This window comes from Acanthochromis polyacanthus, chromosome 9 (assembly GCF_021347895.1).
Source record: "Acanthochromis polyacanthus isolate Apoly-LR-REF ecotype Palm Island chromosome 9, KAUST_Apoly_ChrSc, whole genome shotgun sequence".
In the NCBI taxonomy this organism is placed as follows: domain Eukaryota; kingdom Metazoa; phylum Chordata; class Actinopteri; family Pomacentridae; genus Acanthochromis; species Acanthochromis polyacanthus.
Window position 1 is genome coordinate 36,631,233 of NC_067121.1, and position 22,123 is coordinate 36,653,355.

Here is a 22,123-nt window from a genome sequence, read left to right on the forward strand (position 1 = left end):
TCAGTGCATGAACATCCCTGCTTATACTCTCATCTATCCATCCACACACACACACACACACACACACACACACACACACACACACACACACACACACACACACACACACACACACACACACACACACCATCATCATCATCATCATCCTTCTTTCCTGCCACATTCTCTCTATTCCTTCCTTTCTCTTCTCCATCTTCTCTCTTCATCTAAGCTGATCTTCCCTTGTTCACTAGTCTCTCTCTCCTCAGTGCGCATCATCCCAGCCCTCACCTCCTTCTCTCTCTTCCGCCTTCTCCTGCTTTCCGACCAATCCGCAGTTGAGGGAGGCGTGGCTTCCCAACAGGAGGATGGACTGAGCTTGTTGAGGAGAGAGAGAGGGAGAGAAGAGGAGAGGAGAGCGGTGAAATGAGACGCTTTTTCTGAGCTTCTTGGAGAAGCAACGCCAGCCTTTGACACTGAGTGATGTCCATGGCGCGGAGAGACTCTGCAGACCGGGAATAAAAAAAAAGGGGAATAAAACACGCACAGAGTGAAAAGAGGAAGGAGGAGGAGGGTGCTCGGTGTTTGGAGATACCTGCGCGTCTCCGCTCCGACCGCAGGTGCGCTACAGCCCTTTATTAAGGGAGTTTTTGAGGAGGTGCTGAGAGAGAGAGAAGTCAGAGAAGAAGAAGAGATCTTCCTGGGATTATTTCCTTGCCCTGTTTTATCTGTTTTTCAGCCACTCTGAATCAAACTTTCTCCGCTTTTGCACCAATTTCAACTCCGGATTCGACTCTGAATTCGGAGCTTTAAAAAAAAAAAAAAAAAATTCTGCTCACTCAGACTGTTTCTGGAAGAGAATTACACTGGACAGCGTGTGTAGCCAGAATTCCTCTGAACTCTCAACTTATGTTCAGTGGCGAGAAGCGGCGTCTTTCTTCCGTATCTTTGCTTTAAATGTGTCGATGAAGAGGACAATGTCTGGATTATTACAGCCGATGTTCAACCTGCCCCGGGAAAGAGGGGAAGAGTGAAGGGAAGCAGAAAAAAGAGAGAGAAAGGGAGGTACAGAGGAGGAAGACGGAGGGAAGTCTGTGGCGTTTGGCTGCCGTCCACTTGTTCGTTTTGCTGCTCGTGGCTCTCCAAGCTCTTTTTACTGGATACACGGACACGCATCAAGACACGCACGGGGAGGACCTGCGTTCGCACCCTGGGTGAGTTTGACTGTGTCTCCACACAGGGGGAAGAAAAAAATGAGGGGGGATATGAGAGTATCGCAGCTGTGCGTTTTCGTGCCAGGCGCGTTTTTACGCGCAGCGCACTCCCGGGTTTGTTACGCGCAAGACAATGCGGGTTCAGGATGGTCAGTGACGCATGATAGATCGGAGAGGGTGAGGAAAGCGGGACAGCGAGAACGTGGGTTTCAGATGAATCAGATGCGAGGCTCGTTTGGTTAATAAAGGACGAGGAGAGGGAATTTGTTGCTGCGCGTCAGAATTTGAAATAAGCATGCAAAAGAGTGCACGTGTAAATAAATATCAGTCACGCGTGAGTTTTCCCAACATTACCCTCTCATGTTTCCATAAACTCCTATACTGTGAGTTATCTTCATCCAAATGTGCGTAGATGTGCACTTTTCCCCAGGAAATTCTGATCATGCTCTGCAGAAATGCATGTTTTTTGGCTGTGAATGATCGCCAAATTGTGTCTAACTTCACTATCCTATGTGTGAGAGGTTACATGGACACAACAATCTCCCTCCTGCCACATCCTTTTGCCCATAAACTGGAGCTGACTTGTCCTTCAACCTCTGCCTCCACCAGCATGTGTGTGTTCTCTGCTGCCTCCCCTCACCAATGAACACTTTCCTGCCTGCCTCTCTCCTCCCTGTGAGTCTCTCTGTGCTCGTGTGTGCATGATATTGCTGCTCCATCAGTCACCCTGAATGCCTGCTATGCATCCGCACAATTTCTCACAAATTCTCTGAACCATGTAAGCACAACATTTACCTGTCAGCTACTTTGTCGAGAATACTCTATGTGGCCGTAAGAAATCCTCGGAGATAGGGAGCTGCTGCCTTCAGATTTAGACTGAACATCCAAAGCCACAGACCGCGTCTCTCCCTCCAGAAAAAAAAATAGGTGTTGTCAAACAAATCATAGGGGAGGAAGGACTGAAAACCCATCTCAGCAAGTTGGAAACTGGAAGCAGAAAGATCAAGCTTTGATCTGTAAATACTGTTCCAAACACTGAACATGCAGCAGCAGAGTACAGCATCGTTTCTCACATTTTAGTGACAATGTGGGCATTTCTGTGATATACTGTATCTCTGAGAGCATGTAACTGAAAGGTCAGGTCTATGACGGAGCTCTAATAACACGCAGTCTAATGGCAGCATAAGTGCACATTCGTACCGACATCATGACTGGATTGAAAGGGAAAAGGATTATTGAATGCTCCAGCCAGTGATGAATGCAGAAGAAGTGTCCATTAGAGAATGTACTCAGGTGGGAGTGGAGGAGTTTAACAAAACAAGCTAAAAATAATAATCAAAAACACCCACAAATCTGCATTGTGTCTTGCTTTTAGGCTAAAATGGGACCTTGTAGAGGTTTCCATATCAAGTGTCTCCAGTGCGGTACAGTAAAGGGGATATGCATGCGAGCAGTGCTAGGTGGCTGAAATCGATACCATGATTTTGAAATGATTACTGCAAAGCTGTGGGGATTTGCAAGGGAGAGATTTTCAAAAAAAATGGCTGAGAGTGATGCAGCAGACACTGAGGACCCCTGACATTTTTCCCCTTTATGAGTGTCCAGCTTCAAAAATGCTGGATCCTACATTTCCCATAATGCATTCAATGGCCTCTCTTTGTTTGACCCCGGTGGACGCCCGTGTCTTTCACGCTTTGAGCACACAGTAGACTGTCACCCATAAACCTACAACCAAGCGATGATGTTGCATAATTTGTTTTCTCGAACGTCACAAAGGCTCTTAATTTGAAAAATTTCCTTGAGCTCTTCACCCTATCAACAACACACTTAATCTCATCATACCACCATGTCAAACTGAAAGTTGAAAATTATTTAAAATATCTTAAGGAGTATCCTGCTTGACTACACACATCCTTCACTGGAGCACCAAATCTATATTAATCCACCAATGAAAGTTGTCCCCACCAAATGCATTATTTCTCACAGTGCCCTGCTCCTTTAGAAAATGACAAAGCCTCTTTTAATTACAGAGCTGTGTATTGCACCATGAGTGCCATTGTGTGTTCTGCTTGAAAAGTATTCAGAGATCCATTAACAAATTGCAGGTGCATGATGTTCAGCTTCACACGTAAAGGAAAACAACATTTTTTGGCAACTGAATGAATGAAGAACGTTGGATAAAGGGCCAGCTTATTTAAAAATGATTTGATTTTGTGTGGGCAAAAGTTACTGAGGAAATAAATGTTGAAAGTTTCACACTTAAAAATCATAATTCTCCCCTTTGGCCTCTCAGTGCAAATGCATCTCAGGCCACTTAGATTTAACCCTGCGTGTTTATAGGATCACAGCCTAAAGCCATTCAGTAAACCAGACTTAACTCTGCATTGAAAGTGTAGAACTGAACTTGGAGTTTTTTTTTGAATGCGGTTGTGTTTGAGAATCTGGTGAAATAAAACCCGCTTCCTTTTTGCATTCCCTCGGCAAAGTAAAACTCCAGCAGTACGATCAAATATAGCAAAATTAAACTGCTTCTCATTTTGCTCTGTGGAACTCATTTAAAGCCCCACGATAGTCTCCAGTCTGTACTTTCCAAAATGATGTAAAAGTACATCCGTCTGTACGGAAATGATACGCTTGTGACAATGCACGGCTGAACTGATGGGCCTCGGCAGACACATTTTACAGGTAACTGCTCCACAGAAGACATTTTGAAGATGTCTGTTTGTTATTGCATAATTCTGTGGATACATCTTTCTGTTGGTGCTGTACTACAAAATTTCCACATGAGCATATTCAGAGCAAAGACAGACTGCAGCGTTGTCCTCCTCTATAAGAAAAATCCGTTTGACCTCTCCAATTAGCTTCTTTTTCTTCTCAAATTTCGCTCTTGCACTATCATCCAACGTGGCACAATTAACCGGCTACTCCATCTCTGACCTTTGCTCTGCTTTATAAGCGATCTAAAAAACCCAGAGCCGAGGATCCTGTTGCTCTCATTGTGAGTCACTCTGAAGACCAGTGCGTCAGCTAAATGCGTGCACGTATGTATGTAAATGTGTGGCATCAGCACTGAGGCTCTTCAGAGATTGACTAGCACGGGCGATACAATCATGCCCTTCAAACTGCAAGGTCAGGGGAAGATATTGAAAATGCAGCTTATTCAATGATTGATGGATAATAGCACGCTTTCAGATTGGCTTCCAGCTTCATCCCGAAGCATTGTGAGCTGAATTTTATAACTCAAGTTTTATATGGAAATATAGATCCAAGTCAGACACATCTGAATGAATGAAGTTTTTCACAAATACACACAGATTCTTCTTTCTATGGGCTGTGAAGATGCCTGTACCATGACAATATGTTATTCAATCTGGGTTGAAAGAATATTCAGTTTTTCCACAACTACTGAACCACTATACAGATAATAGTGGGCCATTTGGATAGTGTTGACATTATCCTGTGTAGGCAGTTGACTGAAAGCTAATTGACAGCTCTGATCATTAGTTAAAACAATCAAAAGATCGAAGCTGGAACCAGCTAATGTTGGTCGATAAATACTACTAGAACCTAGTTTTGTTGTAAAGTCGTGGTGCAGATTCGGAAAGACACCCAACAGGAGTGGGGGTCTTGAAGTTCTTTCCCAGGAAAAATCGAATTTTGAAACAAATCTCTTGCATTTTTACATCGGCTTTCCTCTTGGATAAAGTCAAGAATCAGTCATCTGGGATTTTTGAGCAACAAAATCCAAAAGTAACTCGCTCTTACTCATGCTTGAATGACGCAAGAGGAAGAAAAGGGATGTTGTTTCACTTCATATGAAAATGAACATGAATGTCTGTGTGAGAACATGTGAGAAAGGCTCGATGAATGTTTTGTTTCCTTTGTTACACCTCATAGCTTAAGCATACCTAACGACAAATTCAGATTTTTCAGCATATTGGTAAGAGATAGTTTAAAGTTTGGCTCAGTGGGCCAAGCATGTTCATTCAACCCACCCTAGACTTTATTTTCCCATGTTCTTCATGTTTTTTTAAGTCGGTGGTGGCAGTTAAACTAAGTAGCATGTTGCTCACCTTTAGAAACAGAAGGACTGTTGTGTGGATTGAAAGGCTGTGATTGACGGCCAAATCGCACTGTGGCAATCATCCAGTGGCGGGTTCAACTGGACTAACTCCAAAGGTGGTCCAGAGATTTATGATATCTTCTTGCCAATTACTGAAAATGGTCAAAGAAAGACTGTTTTAACACTGTGGAAATGTAATCACAAGTTTACAGGGACTGCATGATAAATGTTTTTTTAACGAAGTGTAAAAGTAAAGTATTAAAGTCATGACTTTGCTCACTATATTTAATAATGGGGATTTAGTACACTTCCTTCATTGTTGAGATGACTATGGTTCCACACATGAACCTCTGTTACACTGAAGTTCTTTTGTCAAGGTGAGACGGAGCATCTAAAAAGACATCGGCTGGTGGGTTGTGTTACTTTTGGACAGAGCTAGGCCAGTTGTTTCCAGTCGCCTCTGTGCAATTAAGCTACAAATATGAGCAGTTTGGTAAAATTTGGAGTGCTTTACTGGAATAAATATGATGTTGACAATACCTGTCCTGACAGAATCTGTTTCTTTTTGCTGTCGTCTGATTCTAGGAAGTTTGGGATTAACAAGCCAAACTTGTTGAAGTACTCCTGACATACACTGCCAGTCAAAAATTTGGACACACCTTCTCATTTAATGCTTTTTCTTTATTTTCAAAACTATAAATGAACACATATGGAAATATGTAGTAAACAAAAAAGTATGGAATAAATCTAAACATGCTTTATATTTTAGATTCTTCAAAATAGCCACCCATTGTTTTAATTACTGGATGTGGACGTTTAGTTGGATCATCATTTATTTTTCAACAGGGCATTGACCCCAAACACGCCTCCAGGCTGTGTAAGGACTATCTGACCAAGGAGAGTGATGGAGTGCTGCTTTGGTCAGATGACCTGGCCTCCACAGTCACCTGACCTAAACCCAATCCAGGTGGTTTGGGATGAGATGGACTGCAGAGTGAAGGCAAAAGGGCCAACAAGTGTTCAGAATCTTTGAGAACTCCTTCAATACTGTTGGAAAACCATTTTAGGTGACGAGCTTATGAACCTCATCGAGACAATGCCAAGAGTGTTCAAAGCAGTAATCAAAGCAAAGGGTGACTATTTTGAAGAATCTAAAATATAAAACATGTTTTGACTTATTTCACACATTTTTGTTTACTACATAATTCCATATGTGTTCATTCATAGTTTTGATTCCTTCAGTGAGAATCTACAATGTAGATAGTTATGAAAAACCTTTAAATGAGAAGGTGTGTTCAAACTTTTGTCTGGTGGTGTATATCGTAGTGGTTGGCACATTTTAAGATATCACCTGTCATGCAGTGACCACAGACGTTCCTCTGTTGGTACCCACTGCTTCTTGCGTTCGGTTTTTGTTGCAGCTCTTTTACGAAGGTGTATGCTGTACATCTGCTCCATTGTATGCACTACATTTACTTCAAAGCAAAACCTTTTGTAAAACATACGAGAAGCCAATCTGCAGATACTGGTTTGCCTACACATTGCTTTTATACATAGATTGGAGGTGAAAAAATCTGAAAGCAAAGTTCTGAAGCTGTATGTAAAAATGTTCTTTGATGGAAAATTAAAAATCGGTCCAATCATATAGTATGCAGCTATACGAAAAGCTTTACATGTTTTTTTGTTTTTTTTTTAAACAGTAGTGACCTATTAATTAGTGCTGCCAGCAACCAGAATACTGAGCTCTCTGAACTTCTTATCCAAGCCTGAGACTTTTCTCTATCTTCCCTGTTTTTGTGCCAGTCATTAGAAACGGCACCTCTGGGGTGGGGGGGGGGGGGAATGGGGAATGTAGATGAAACATTAGCCCTCAACACCAACAGCATCTCGGCTGCTCCAATCTGCAGTGCTGACACGGCTCTCGTGGCGAACCTCGGAGAGTTCCCCCGACCTCAGTGGCTCGTTGAAGGCAAAGCAGAGGCGCGCCGAAGTGCACGGAGGCAGGGACATAAAAGGCAGTTAAACTCTCTTTCTCTTCTCCCCTCTCTGCCCCTTCTCATCTTCTCTTTGTACATCAAAGTGCTTGTGTCTTCGTAAGGAGAAGCCACATGCGTCCCGCTGCAGCTGTAGTAGGAGGGGATGTGGAAAATGGACCTGGGCGAGTGGTGTGACTGCTTCATTGTTTCCCCCCCACACCCCCGTATGTACATTTAATCCTGAAGCCGGGCTCCGATGTGAACTGCAGCAGTCCAAAGCCTTGCTGACATTTCAATCTACACGGGGGGTGGATGAGAGTCAGGGGGGCATTTGTGTGTGGATGTGGGTGGGGTGTGTTTAATACCCATTTTACCACTGCGTTGGGGGGGGGGATGCAGCTTTCTTTTTTTATTTAATCCACTGAGGATTTTTTTTTTTATAAGCCGCTTCCAAATATTCTTATAGACTAAGCTGTTGAGTTGTGTAGAAAAATGTCTGTCTCATTAATGAGTTTTTCTTTGGAAAATCAGTCGAGGGATTGGTCCGCCATTCCCGTAAGACTCGGGGAAATTGTTTTGTGCATGCTTCGGGAAGGTTAAGCACAAAATGTGTGCAAAATAGCTACTTACTTATTATAGTTCTGTCATTGAGTGGAATGACTAAACTTTGAGAAGCTAAACAGACGTTGGAAATGCCTAGAGGACGCTAAGATTTGTAGATTGTCTTGAAGAATGTCACCCTTATCCATGGCGTGATCAGGATTTTAAATGATCTCTACTAGAATACAAGATTTTATCCTTATGTTTCACATCTAATTAGTTGTATATATGTCTCTTAAGGCTTGTGAAATCATCTAAGAATGTTTGAATCCACTTTTTTTGACAGCAACACCTTTTCAGTCAGAGAATACCCTTATATAGAGGCATACAAATACATCCATCTTTCCCTTAAATTGTGGTCAAAGGTTGTTTGAAACACACTGAAACCTTTTGACAGAAACTACCATGAATTCGATTGCATCTGCCTCGCTTCCCCTGAACTAGACGCAGAGCTTTGCAAGACCTTTGGTCCAGAGGGTGGCATTATTGCACCTGAAGCTGTTGCTTAACTGCTACAAAGTGTAGAGGAACAACTCGAGGTGAAAACTGCTCTCTGAGCAGGCTTTGCTCTTGGGAGGTGAGCTAAACGCTAGCACAGTGTGTTACACCTTCTGCAGCTTTTGTGTCCTGCAGTCCATCTCAGTTGTTCTTGTTTTTTTTCTTCTTTTTGTTCGGGATGTGCTTGAAAACTGAGTGGTTCTTTGTCTGAGCTTGTTGACCAACTGTGTGAGGCCAAAAATGTTTAGCTGTTCTTGAGGACAGGGGCACAAAGCCACATTTTCACACATTTGCAGTCTGTGTTTGTTCATATACAATGTGATGCACGTTGCTGCGAGAATAAAGAAGTCTTTGGGGATTCATAATTTTTCTGGAGTTACAAAATTATTGAATGTAGCACTCTGAATTCCGACGTCAGAGGACTGTATTTCAGACGTCTGCTCACTTTACGACAATCATTTGATTTCCTGCATACTGGAACCTCTAAGCATTGCTTTAGAGTGTTCTACTACCTGATATACTGCTGGGTGTTTGTGTGCTGACAAAGCAACTCTGATCCAAAAAATCATGGACTTTACACGACTCCTGAAAGGTGCCCGGGTATATGGCATCATATCCTTGAAGTCCTGTGATGGTTTATTCTTCCTTAGTTGGTAAACCCATACCACTGCTGATCAGGAGCACCTCACAAACTGAAATTGTGTTGAAATGCTCCAACTGAGTTGTCAAGTCATTTTGATTAGACCTTGTCAAGTTGACTCAGGTCCTTAGAGGTGCCCATTTCCTCTGCATGTAATCAGTAAACTGACTGCTCACTTAACATCTAATGTATTCTAGACCTTTACATATGCCATTGTGTTGAGGTAATCAATGTTGGCTTTGTCTGGAAGTAATTATATTGTTTCAGCTTCAGGTCACTGAACCCAATCTTCCTTTTTATCCCCTCAAAAGAGCAAAAAAAAAAAAAAAAAAATCCCCACAAAACCAGAAAGCATCATTTTCTTTGTGTCTGGGGTTTTTCTGCACACCAGCCATTCAGCCATGTTTACCAAAGCAAAACCCCCCAAAAATGATCCCGTTAGTATTTTCCTGTCATTGATAGATACTGTCAAAATGCATGCATGTTTGTATAAAAATGTGGGGGGTGCATTGTTGCTTTAGATTCATGTTTAAGTGATGCTGAGTGTAAAACTTGTCGCCCAGGTCCCTGCCAGCCGCTGGAAGAAGGAACATTACGGAACTCCAAACTCTCTCAGTGCTAAACCGGTACATTATTTATGAGTACTCCTGCACTACAATGTCTGATGGCTGCATGAGAGTCTATTTCTCTCACCTTCTCCTCATCCTTTGGCCTCTCTTCTTTTTCCCGACAATGATTAGGAAAGACATTTAGTGGCGAGAAATACAATGATTATAAGTTGCAGCATTGATCCGCGTATTGAGCTATATCATCCAGATTCATTGGCTCTGACATCCGAACTCCCCCCATTGATTTTTACTGTTGCTGTTAAAGGAGATTTAACCCCCCCACCACCGACACCCACTCTCTCGAACACACAATCTGCCGTGAGCCAAACAGGTTAGGCTGCAGAAATGTACCAATTGTACTTTCCTGACCCACTTTATCAGCATTCATGTGCTCAGTGCTTGCGCAAGCATTCACTCAGGCCTCTTTGCTACAGGATGGAGTTTTGATAGTGCAAAGGAAAAAGCTGGAGGAAGCCGGAGAATATGGTCGCATCCACACATTGCTTCATATTCATGCTGTTTTACATCATGTGGAGGGCAGAGGGAAAAATAAGTCAAACAGCACAGCTTCACCTTGTCTCTCACATCACTGAGATACTCCTCTTGCCCCAGGAATGCGTTTTACAGCCACATATCGGGACTATTTCCTTCAGATTGAGCGGGTTACTTCAAAGTGGAATGAAGTAGAACGGGTCGGGTGTGCTTATTAAAAACCTATCACCCGGTTGCATCGGTCCAACAGACTCTGCCAAGAACATCTGGGAAGATGTGATAATAGCTTCCCTGCCCGTTTAGACTTGTCCTCGCAGCTCCCTCTGGAAGAATGTGTCACCGTGATTACATATGTGAGGAGGTGGAGAGCAGAGATGTGGAACCTGTGGAGGAAAAAAATATAGTGACATGACTTCATCAGAAAAGAGATCTTGAGCTTTCTTTGGCTTTAGGATGTGGGCAGTTGCCTACATAAGGCAGTAGGCAGCCTGAATAAACAGTTCTGAATAGCAGGGACCTGAAAAATCGAATAGAATGACAATCAACCAAATGGAGAATGTAGTCTGGACTTTGAAATTACGACTTTTCAGAGAATCATAACCAAAAACTGAAAGCTCACGTGAGTTTTTAGCCTCTTTTGTCTTATGGGTTTAGTTTAATGGCACATTTAGCGTTATTTTCCACCAACGGCATGCATCTGATAGACCCACTGTACACTACCTACCAAGCACAGACGACATACACTGGTATGCACCGACTATTTTATGAACATGCTTGAATATTCAGTTGCTAAAAAGTCAGCTATTTCCCTGTCAGTTATTCTGGAGATTCTAGTGGAAGACAAAAATGTAGGTAAAACAAGAAGGAATAGCGAACATACTTTTTCCCATTTGACAAAAGATGTGACTCCAAACATGTGCTGTCATGTGCTTTTTGGAAAGAGAAGCATGTTGCTGAAGTTCGCTGTCCATATTCTGAGCTGTCTTCTGTTAAAAATCTGTTAATGCAGCTTTCAGTAAGACATGCCGTGATTTTGTTAGCTTTTCCGTGTGATGCCGGAGGCAAATGATAGGTTTGACGTAGCTTTTCATCTGTGCTATGTACACTGAAGCAACAAATAGATGACTACATGTACTGCCGATAGACACTTCATCAGTAGCAACAAGAAAAGTGTTCAAGAGAATGTTCAATTGTTTCACTCACAGATACATAAAGTTGGGTTGCATGAATAAATCCCAAGTGGGCCTACAGTTTATCATACTGTATTAAGGAAGCCTCTTTGTGCTTTCGCCCTCCGCTGATCTTCCTGTGGCTTTTGTACAGGTCTCCTGAGGCATGCTAGTCTGCAGGTGCCTGAGCAAAAATTCATCTTAAAAGAGCACTCCCTATTTCAGTGACAGAAATATTGCACAAATATTGACCAAACTGTCAAAATGAATACTATTTAAGGAGGTTAACCCTCCCATTGTGATTTTATTGTCACTTCAGATTCTTCTTCATCCGACCCACAGAGAATCTATGCAGTAATTCGTCAGATTCACTGATCGGAACATGATAAAAATTACGCACACTATCTGTGTGCGTAATTTTTATTGTGTTTTTGTTTTTTGGGTTACCATTAAAATTCTTACAGATGTACCTTGATAAACAGGCTAAATGGTTACATTTAAAATAAACCCCATTCTTCTAGCCTTTGTTAAAAATAGGGCATTAAACATTATCAATATTTACGAGTTTCAGCTGAAATTACACATTTATCTTCATTTTTTTAAAAAACATTTTTCTTTCTTAATATCTCCCAGTCTTAGTGCAATGTTTGTGTTGGCCTATAGTGGAGTTCCTCTGCTCCTAGTGGCCAAAAATATCTGTTTATATCAGGTACTCTGTCATTTTAAGTGTTTTGTTGGATGTGGAGGGCATGAAGAGAAGTTGCAATTATCTTTTATTAGTGAGGGCAGCTTTGATCAATTAAAGGCAGAATTATTTCTCTGGCAAACACCTTCCATCAGCTGTATCTTATGCATCCACATATCATGATGCAGTCAGTTTTTAACAGTTAAGCTTTAAAATATCACTGCATTAGAGTGCTTAATTCCATTTTAAAAGCATCCATTTGACCCCGTACAAATCAGACTCATATAAATATGAACAGCCAAGCCATTTAGAATACAAACTGAGTTTGTGCATAACCCAGCCCAGGTATTTTGTGTTTATTATAATCCCCGTTGAAAATTGAAACTCAGCGATAGTTCATCAGCCTTTTTCTTTTGTTGTTCTAGGGAAATGCGATACTTAACTAGCTGAAAGTCTTCCAAGTGAAGGGAAAAGGGAATGAGTTCCAAATAGCGGTGCCTCTAATAATGCTAATTTATTCGTTGAAGAGGCATTTTTCTTCTTTTATTGGCTGAGTTTCAGAGAAGTTAAAACTCCAAATTTGTCTGGCTCCGTTTGCATGCCTGATTACATATTTAATTCATGAGAAGACTTTGCAGAATGCCAGTTAATAAAGCCCACCTCCCCACCCCAAGCGTCTCCATGTGCGTTTTGGCTGCCTAACTCAATACGGGCTTTGAACTTACTCATGTGTGAAGTTTTGGGAAAAGCGCTCACGTGAATCTTGACGTCGCCCAAAAACAAACGGATTTTTCATTTCACATGGACATGCATATTATGAAATCAAGTGTTTTTTTTGTTTGTTTTTTTTTAAGATTGTGTGTGCGTGTATCGCACGTATCTTTAAAGAGTGCAATAAGTAAGAGGGCTTTTGATCTCAATCAGTATTTATAAATAATAAAGTAGTCGAGGGGTAGAAAATGTAGGCTGATACTGGAGATGAGTGGAGCTGGAAAGCAGCTCGGTGCCGCTTCCGAACAAGAGGGCAGAGCAGGATGGTGAATATTAAGAAAACATGCCTCTTATCTCGAGTGTAATGTTCTATAACACAGAACACAGCATGAGCCCATCTGCATTCGACGAAGAGATTCCCATGCAGTGTACATTAGCTTTATATTTTCCTTAAAAAGTCACGCTTAATCAGGAGAGCAGTTTCCATGGAGATGAGGGGATCGCTTCGATTTGCTGTGTCCTCTGACTGTACTGCTGCCAAATATCCACATGACAGAAAATGCAAGTTGATAAAAATGCTGCATGCCACAGCAGAGAGCGACACTTTTGTCTTTACCCCGTTTAATTCCTCTCAGGCCACAGTGAGGTTGTTGTGGCGGGATAATCTCTTGTGTTTCCACTTAGCATATATTTTAGGTTGTTTTTCTCAACACCGATCTCTTCACCTGTAGTTATTACAGTGTGCCCAAAGCAATTAGTTGAATGAGCAGCGGCAATGGTTGAACAAAACACCTGCAGACAAAACTCAGGGCTAACACAAGGAACTGCAGAACTTACCTTGTAGGACATGTATTTGTTGCAGGTGATATTCTCGAGATGCTACAGGGTGTCAATCATATAATACCATAACTACGATTGTGTCACGCTTCCATGATAATCAATGAAAATGGCTTCACCAGCAATATAAGCACAAATCTGGGCAAGAAATTACAAATTCAAACAAGGCTTCTTTTTTGCTAGCAACTGACAGTTGCTTGATAACTTTATCCCTGACAAAGTCTACTTCCGATTTTACAAAACTACAAAAAATAGTTTCAAAAAATGGCTGCTGGGTCCAGAAACTGAAGACAAAATGACCCCAAACTGAAAGCTTGAAAGCCTTGTTTTGCCACCACCTTATCCTGTATATGTTCTGCATGTATGTATGTAAAAACGACACCGACATCCGCACTCTGTGTGTAGGAATGGAATTGGGCTGTAGAGGGTTTTGTAATAGGGGTTCAAATAAAGCGTTGATATAAAATGTATTTAATTAGGGTTAGTCAATACACTGCACACAGGTTTAGAGGTTTGCATTGATATTTACAGAGAAACAGGAAAAAAAACTACTCATTTCATCACACCTCTGTCTAGCAGAATTTTATCTATGTAATAAAAAGAAACTGCAGCTGAACATCAATCTATGCCATGAGTGCAAATAAAAGGAAAAAACAGTCTTTCAATTCCTTTATTTAATTTTATGGTTTTTGCTTAGAGTTGTAAATGCAGCATTATCCCTGTGTCAACTCCACATCAAAGAATATGAGGCAAGTTCTTCTGGTTGCTGCATCTATTATAAAGAAATTTAACCTATGCTCTTTAATCATAAAACATGAAGGTCGAGCATTTTCAGCTTTCCCCATCGTGACAACATGCAGCTGTTCTCTTATTTTGAAATAATGTGACATTTGTACATAACACCGAGCAGACAGGCTAAACCATTAATTGGCGTTAAAAATATAATCAGTAATAAACATGCTCTATATCTTTCACTCTCCGCTCTTCACAGGCAATGCCGTGTTTTCTATCACAGCAAATTCTTTTATCTGTGCCTGGCAGGTGTTTGGTGGTTGAAACCTTGGCGAACAAAGTACGTGGTGAAATGTCCTTGAGAAAGTCACAGAACCCCCAGACTGCTCCCGATATTTGTGCACAGAAGAAAAAAAAAAACTGCTGTGGATTAAAGCATTTGCCAAATAAATACATAGAGTGAAAACTGCTGCTAAAACTTTCTCCATTTTTACTCGGAGTTTACACTGAATCGATTAAATCTAATTTAATTATGGCATAACAAGGTCAGAAACGCCTCCAGGCAAATGCAGATTAATCACATTATGTTCAATATGCTACTACTGTACTTAAGACATCATGATGGACACGCTACACTCGGAAGCCTTTGTTCTCCCGCTTTCCTTCCTCCCGGTATCAGAAGTCGTTCCAAGTTTGAAGCATCGCTTTCAACTTGGCGTCTCAGCTGATCCTGCAGTCAGCCGTGGTGTGCCAGCTCCTCTGAATAGCTTTAACAGGATTGGACCTTCGCCTCGACGGTGACGCACTAAGCCAGTCAAGGTCACTAACGGCATCACATAAAAGAAGACATCAGTTCTTAATGAAGTCATACATCACATTTAGCATATGGTTCAATTAGAGGCTTCATAGAGATTATTGAGATTATATTATCCCAGTGCATTCATTAGCTAAGCTCCAATAGTCCCCCATCTGATTATAAGCTGTGAGGGGATTTGCTGTTATTGACCGGGAGCGATCCAAGCATGGAGGGAGATGGAGTCACTGGTAATGTCGGGGATGGAGCGTATATGTTTGGGTGGGCGTGTGCTTAGTTGTGTAGATGTGTGTTTTCATGTAAGTACGCCTGTAGACATGCATGTGACTGCATCTGTAAGCAATGGGTGGTGGCAAATTTGTGTATGTGAGTGCATATGTCTTCCTCATTTGTAACCAAATAATATACTTTAACGAGTGTATGAGTGCGTGATACTGGTTTTTGAGTGTGTGTGTGTGTGTGTGTGTATGAGTAAATTCATTGTGATGGATAGAAAAGTTGTTGCTCCCATGTTCGATGAAGTGATGAAAGCAGAGCGTTGTGTTGTATTTAGTGGTGATGCAGGTTTGCAGTGATGTGAAGTGATGGAGATTGTGGCTGGGTTTTCTTTACAGAGACACAATGTGCTTTTCTCTCACAGTGTCTTCATACTGGAGCGTATTATTCATCGTTGGACTAAAGGGGGATCTATTTCCAGTTAATGCACCATAATTCCCTCTGTTTAAACAGTATTATTTTTCATTTGGATGGTAAGTTCTTACATCTAATATGTGAATAAATATAGCCATGATATTTTCTCTCCATTTATGATGTGTTGGCATTGCAATCACTGGCTTGATTGTGTTAAGAGGCACTGGTTTAACAAATCAAGTCCCACATTTAAGAACTGGATTGGATCTGGGAGGAGGTGGTCAGGGCAGATGGTGGGTGTACGAAACAAATGACTGTGATTGGGTTAAGGTAACAAAAGCTAAGTAAAGATGTTTGCAAGTCTCGCTTCAGCTCCTCTTAGGAGGACTCATGCACTACTGTGATGGCGATGGCTGAAGCGATCGCACTAAGTTCCAGAATCTCTATTCAGGAAACTTATGTGAGACGTCACAAATGGTCTGTTCATCTCTTTGTACAGTCAATAATCGAGTCACAGTAAACTTTTTGTGTATTGAGCCAAAAAAGGATCCTTCCCTAACCTTAACCCAGTGCTGCTAGTGCTTAAATGTACAAAAAATGGTCCAGAATGTTGCAGGATGCATTAGTATGTGGAATCAAGTGGTACTAATACTGCAAAACAAGATTTAAAGAGGCTTTATGTCATACTACTCGACTACAATTTAATCCCTCTTTAGAGACTGTGTCCACTTGAGTCAATCCCATCTACAGTTCTGCCAGCTGGAAAGTTCCACAGCTAATGAAGAAAGATGTTTGTCCAAAGGACGAATTTGGAAACGGCACCTAATACCTCCTAAGAAATGCACCCTAGAAACTCTGAAAAGTTCCACCTTGTCGCTAAGCAGAGCTGGTGCCTTCACTGTTGGCTATAGGTTTAACTTTTGTTGATATTCTTTTTTCTGTTTGTCATTCAAAACTGAGAACAGATGAATGTAGTCACAGAATGTTTCCATCTTCTGCAGGAATACACTGAAGGATGAAGCTGTCATAAAAGCCTTTATATATCTGAGAAGAAATGGCAGCCTTTAATGGATATCAATCTGTGTGAAGTACATTTATAGTAAGAGCAGCTGGTTCGAGATACCTGCCACATATGTAAATTTCTACATATACGTGTAATCTCTTGAAGGAAGGTCCTTTACAGTGCTTGTGTCTCCGTGGCATTCTTTTTTTGAAGTTGCATAGCAGTATCAAATAATATAATTTATTGATCCTAATTATAGTACTGCCCCTGAATCTTGTATTATCTGCTTCTCCCATCAAGCATGCAGTGACATGCCTTCACTCTCTATGCTGTCATTAGCTTAAAGTGATCCTCCACTGCCCTGTCTGGAGCCAATATCCTGTTTCCACAGCAGAAAAAGCGCCGGATATTCTCAAGATGCTGCACTACATGAATTTTTAAAGGGAGCAGGTCACTCACATGATTGGAAAAGCCATATTTTCTCACTTAGCTTTGTCCGTGTTTCACGATTTCCTTTTCCACTCCAGTGCCATGTAGGTGAATGAGATTTCAGTCGTCCTGCTGTAAACATTTTCATGAAAAATGCCTTGCCTCTTTTTTTTTTCTTTTTAAATCTTGTTTTACCCTTAACTTTTATTCACATGTAAGTCATTTCTATAAATAAACATGATGCTTATTTGTGTAAATGAGCTGAAAACTGATGAAAAGTTGGTTTAAATGGCATTCAAAAGAATCAAAAGTAACATTTTTTCCTTGGGTACTCCACATAATTCATAGAATTCCTTGTCAGCTGCATTCATTGGGACTTTTTCTTGTCGAGAAAACAGAAAATAACACAGGTGGAAACTCAAACTCTCTGTGGCCAAATGTTCTCAAAGAAATTAATGAATTTGTTTATATTTTGGATAAATATTTAAACACTAGGGTAATTTTTTCAAGCACAAAATAACTTTTTAAAGTTGAGCTTCTTTTCTTTTTTTGATGCTCCTCTAAGTATTTTTGTCTTTTACGAGTTTGAAGACAATTTTTTACCACTTTATGACACTCACTTTTCTTCTGCAAAACTGTGTAATTGCAGCTGTGAAGGGGACTTATGTTACAAAAGATGACCCAATAAAGGGGGAAAAACATACAGAATTCTTTTTTGCAATAATCTTTTTCTTTCTGGAAAGATAGCGTGCGTTTGGTAAATAGTTCGATTGAGTTTTACTCTCGAAAAAGCAGGGTTGTTTCTCTCGTCCTCTCGGAGGAAAGCGAAAAGGCCGAGGCCTCTGGGAGGACATGACAGGATGAGGAGGTTGTGCCCGGGCCAGCTGCTCCCTCTGTTGGATCACAAGACACTGTACTTTCCTGAATGCTCTCAGTGTCGCTGCACGGCTATTGGGGGTTGTGAGAAATAGAAATCTAAAAAATCCCTGAAAACGCTGTAAGATGACAGCTAATCTTGGTGGCACAGGTGTGTCTGGATGTGTAAATCTGTTTTCCTCTGTGTGATTGCCGTGCTGTGGGTCCCTCGCTCTCTCCACTCATTCGTGCGCACACATATACAATAAATCACATCCGACTCGGCTCACCGAGTGGCCCGGCCTATCCTGGGGTCATCTCAAAATCACCATTTAATGTTTAACGGCGAAGCTTGCTTTGATATCAGCGGCAGATAAAGTGGAATTTCTTGATTGCCTCGGTCAAAGAGGCTCTGCTAGCTGGGAAAATGATTTATTGGACACGGGGAAGTCGGCGCAGATCAAAGGAGACGGACGATGCTCTGACTCACACCGCGGGCTGGGAGCAGGCTGGGGCTCATCCAATCACTCGCACCAGCGGGGCCCCTGTCACCACTGTCGCTGCGTTTTAATTGGCCGTCGAGAGAGAGGGAACGCAGTGTGAGGAGGCGGAGAGGGAAGGCAGGACTCTACGGCCCTGCAGGTCACTGGAGAGCTCAGGCAGGAGCCCATTACTCAGGGAGGAGATGGGAAGGGTCAGCTCGAGTGGAGGGTCAGTGGAGCGCTGATTGCACTGCCGAGAGAGTTTCCATCGGAGTGCATGGAGAAGAGAAGGCGACGGGACAGAGGAGAGGAGCTGCAGAGGAAGAACAGGCAAGAGAATTACAAAAGAAGAAGAAGAAAGAAGCAAAGTATTGATTTTTAACGAGAGAGAAGATTTGCTCCCAAGATTGAGAGCAATATCATATTAAACCCAGTTGCTGGCCAAGAATGGAAAAAATAAAGCCTGTGAATCACCCCTCCCCTCCGTTTTTTTTAATAACTTCCAGCTTGAACTGCAGTGCCAAAGAATTACAGCTTGTGAGATAATTGGAAAAACATCAGAATGCTCGGTGAGCGGAGGAATGCGCATTATTCATGAGGTGTTGTCCAGGTATTATTACAAAGAGGAATGAGGCTGTAAAAATAAAAGCTGACCTCTCAGTAAATGATCATAATAATATGAAATGCTAAATCGATGAAGGTTTGGAAGACATTTATCTGAAATAACTCAAAGAAATCTTCAGATATGCATTAACAATTTGAAAGCACTCTTAAAGAAGAATTTAAAGATTTTTTTCAGGCTAAGAAGTGTTGCTCAGATATGGCAAAGGGAGCTATAAGATGGGGTCATCGTCCTTCCCATTCCTGGGAAATGTGGTGATATTTAAAGACTGTGTTTCAGCGTTGGGGCATTTAGAAGTACTCAAATTCTTCAAATTTGATGAATGTATTAAACTTGGGAGTCCATTTTATTTTCCCAAGAATAGTGATACAGGATGGATGACTATCCTGGATTATGGATTCATAACAGGAAAAAATATTTCAGAACTATTATCATAAAAAGAACAATAATTATCATTACTGTATTCAACACAAAAATACAACAATCAATACTAATAATACATTTTATTTGTCTCGTGCCTTTGTAAACTGGAATTACAGGGTGCTTTGCATAAATAAACCTCTAAAAGCCATCATTATTCAAGTAGTTTGGTAATGCATGCCACATGCTCATAATTGCGATACTAGCATGCTGATGTTTTGCAAGGTGTGTTTACCATGTTGACCATTTTAGTAGTGTTACCATGCAGACATTCAATAATTTCCATGAAACACAAAACACAGCTGTGAGCTCTGGTGGTGTCGTCAGTTCTGCTGGTGTTTAGTCATGAATCGAAGTATTAGATAAATTGGAATTTTGACCTTGTCATGATCACCATCTGTAAAATTTCATAGAAGTTAACAAGACAGTGATTTGACAGGGGAAGTTATTAGTCTTAAGGATTGATCTGTGTGTAGAGAATTTCACAATAAATCGTCAGATTTTAGCGGAAATGCTAAATTGACTGTGCCATTCTTGGAAAACCCAAAACCAACTGTTCATTTACCGAAGGTTATAGGTGAGAAACACATCTGGCAACAAAATAAACTTATAAGCCCCTTCTGAGAGTGAATGTGCTGACTTTATATTTAAATGAATACCTTCGTCACTTTTCCATAAAAGTCACAATGGCCATCGTACTAGGTTGGTTCCCACAAAATGTATGTATTACTTTCAACATGACACAGCTTAATGTACTTGGAGCTGTTCAGTCTTGCCTCTGACGAGGGATGATAATTGATAAGAAATTATCAATGTCAATGCCATTATTGATGCCACTTATCGATTCAATTCCCTATCGATTCTCTTATCAATGCAGCGTCACAGTGATTACATTCAGCCTTTTCCTCGTTTCTCTTGAAAAAGTGAAGCCATGCCCGCGATCGCTTCTTCCGCTCCATGGATTGTTCCCGCTGTGGGCTCTAATCTTGCGACAACTGCACCCACGCAACTGAATACGGCAGGTCTCGCGAGGCTTCTTCTTCATTGGTTTTATGACGGTTGGCATCCATCACTTTGGTGCATTACCGCCCCATTATCGCAACGAGGCTAGTGACAGAGTTCAGTTTGGAGAGACAGAACATTTTTTATTTATTATTTTTTAAAAGAATGACATACGGGCAGCAGTGACTGTCCATAGTCTGTATTTGCCCACCAGCTCTCTGGGCCCAACATTTGAATGTATTAGTAACGTGTATTAATGGTCATGCGTGGAAGCTAGCCATATCATGCTAGCTCTGAGATGGAAATGAGGGTGGCGTTCAGCTGACTGTGGTCTCCAGCAGAGAAAAATGGGAATCGCAGATGTAGCACAGGTATGTATGTGAAGTGTGGCAGAGTGTAAGTCGTTTTTAGAGTTGTGGTTTGGAGGTTGTTAGTTGGGAAATGCGACGGCAGGATGAAGTGAAAGCAGTAAGGGCAGTGAAAGTGACGTCAAGGCATCGATAACGGGAACCGGTTCTCAAAACGGCATTCGATTCCGGGAAATCGATACATTTCTTATCAATGGCATCGAGGAACCGGTTCTCGATTATCATCCCTACCTCTGACTTTATTAAATTTCCTTCTGCATCAAACAGCAGCAGGATTGACATCAGTGTCTTTAACATGCTGATGAACCCAGCAATGTTGTGTTGTCTTAAAAGGGTTGTATATAGTTATTTCCTAAACTGAACTTGTCTCTCAAAATGTTAAATGAGATAACTGATGCATATATGTATCAGCCCGTAATTGTGCAAAAGGAAAAGTCACCAAAGTCTTTCGGATTCCTCCCATTGAGAGCATGAAGGTTTGCATGAAGCCACATAGTAATCTGTCCAATGAGATGTTTTGTCTGATACTGCCATTCTAGAAAAAACAAGTTGTTAAAAATATGAAACGCATAAAAGTTATTCATATATGTTTAATGTGTGAACTGAATTTGTCTAGTATTGCGTTAACTGAGATAGCTGATGCATTTATGTTGGGTTTTCATATTTTGATTTTGATTTTTGTTTGTGTTTCAGCCAGGCTGTGTGGATGTATTTATTTAAATCTCGCTGCCGTTGGAAATCTTTTCAGGGTATTATACAGTGTGTAGGCTGTCAGCACGTCCTTAAAGTTGCATGAAGCCAGTATATTGCGCTGTAAGCTGTCTCTAACTATTCATATAAGAATTTAGATATAGTATGTCTCAATAATTTCTTGACTTCTGCAACTTCAAGGGTCATTCAAATGCCCGGACACACAAATAAGATCATTCCCAAATGAATTCATTCTCTCCATCAGTGATGCAGCTTTGCGGCGTTATTAATCTGTCTTGTTACGGAGTGAAAAATAACCAAAACCCCTGTTGGGCAGACATTTGCAGCTCAGAATGGTGTAGAGTATTTACTGCAGAGAAACCGGCACTACTCGCATTATTAACAGTACATCACGTGTGTGGACTGAAACTAATGCAGTGAAAGAATCTGTTTGCATAGCTTCTGCATGCTGATTTTTATGCGACGCACTGACTGAGCTCACCGAGTATAAAGAGGGACAGCAGAGAAATGGGGAAAAAATGGAGATTTATAGCTTAAGCTTAATTAAAATCTCCAGAAACTAATGGTGGGAAAATTGAAATGT

At 41.2% G+C, this 22,123-nt stretch overlaps 1 protein-coding gene across 2 annotated transcripts in view; it reads left to right on the forward strand.

Moving 5' to 3' along the window:
• The first annotated feature begins 357 nt into the window (after window positions 1–357).
• The window catches only part of brinp2 (bone morphogenetic protein/retinoic acid inducible neural-specific 2), a 244,026-nt gene continuing 222,260 nt past the window's right edge, over window positions 358–22,123 (forward strand). The window contains exon 1 of one of the 2 annotated variants that reach the window (XM_051953298.1): window positions 358–1,193. The gene's annotated coding sequence lies outside the window, so the exon portion shown is untranslated. The remainder of the gene's footprint in view (window positions 1,194–22,123) is intronic. The other variant, XM_051953297.1, reaches the window with a different exon arrangement.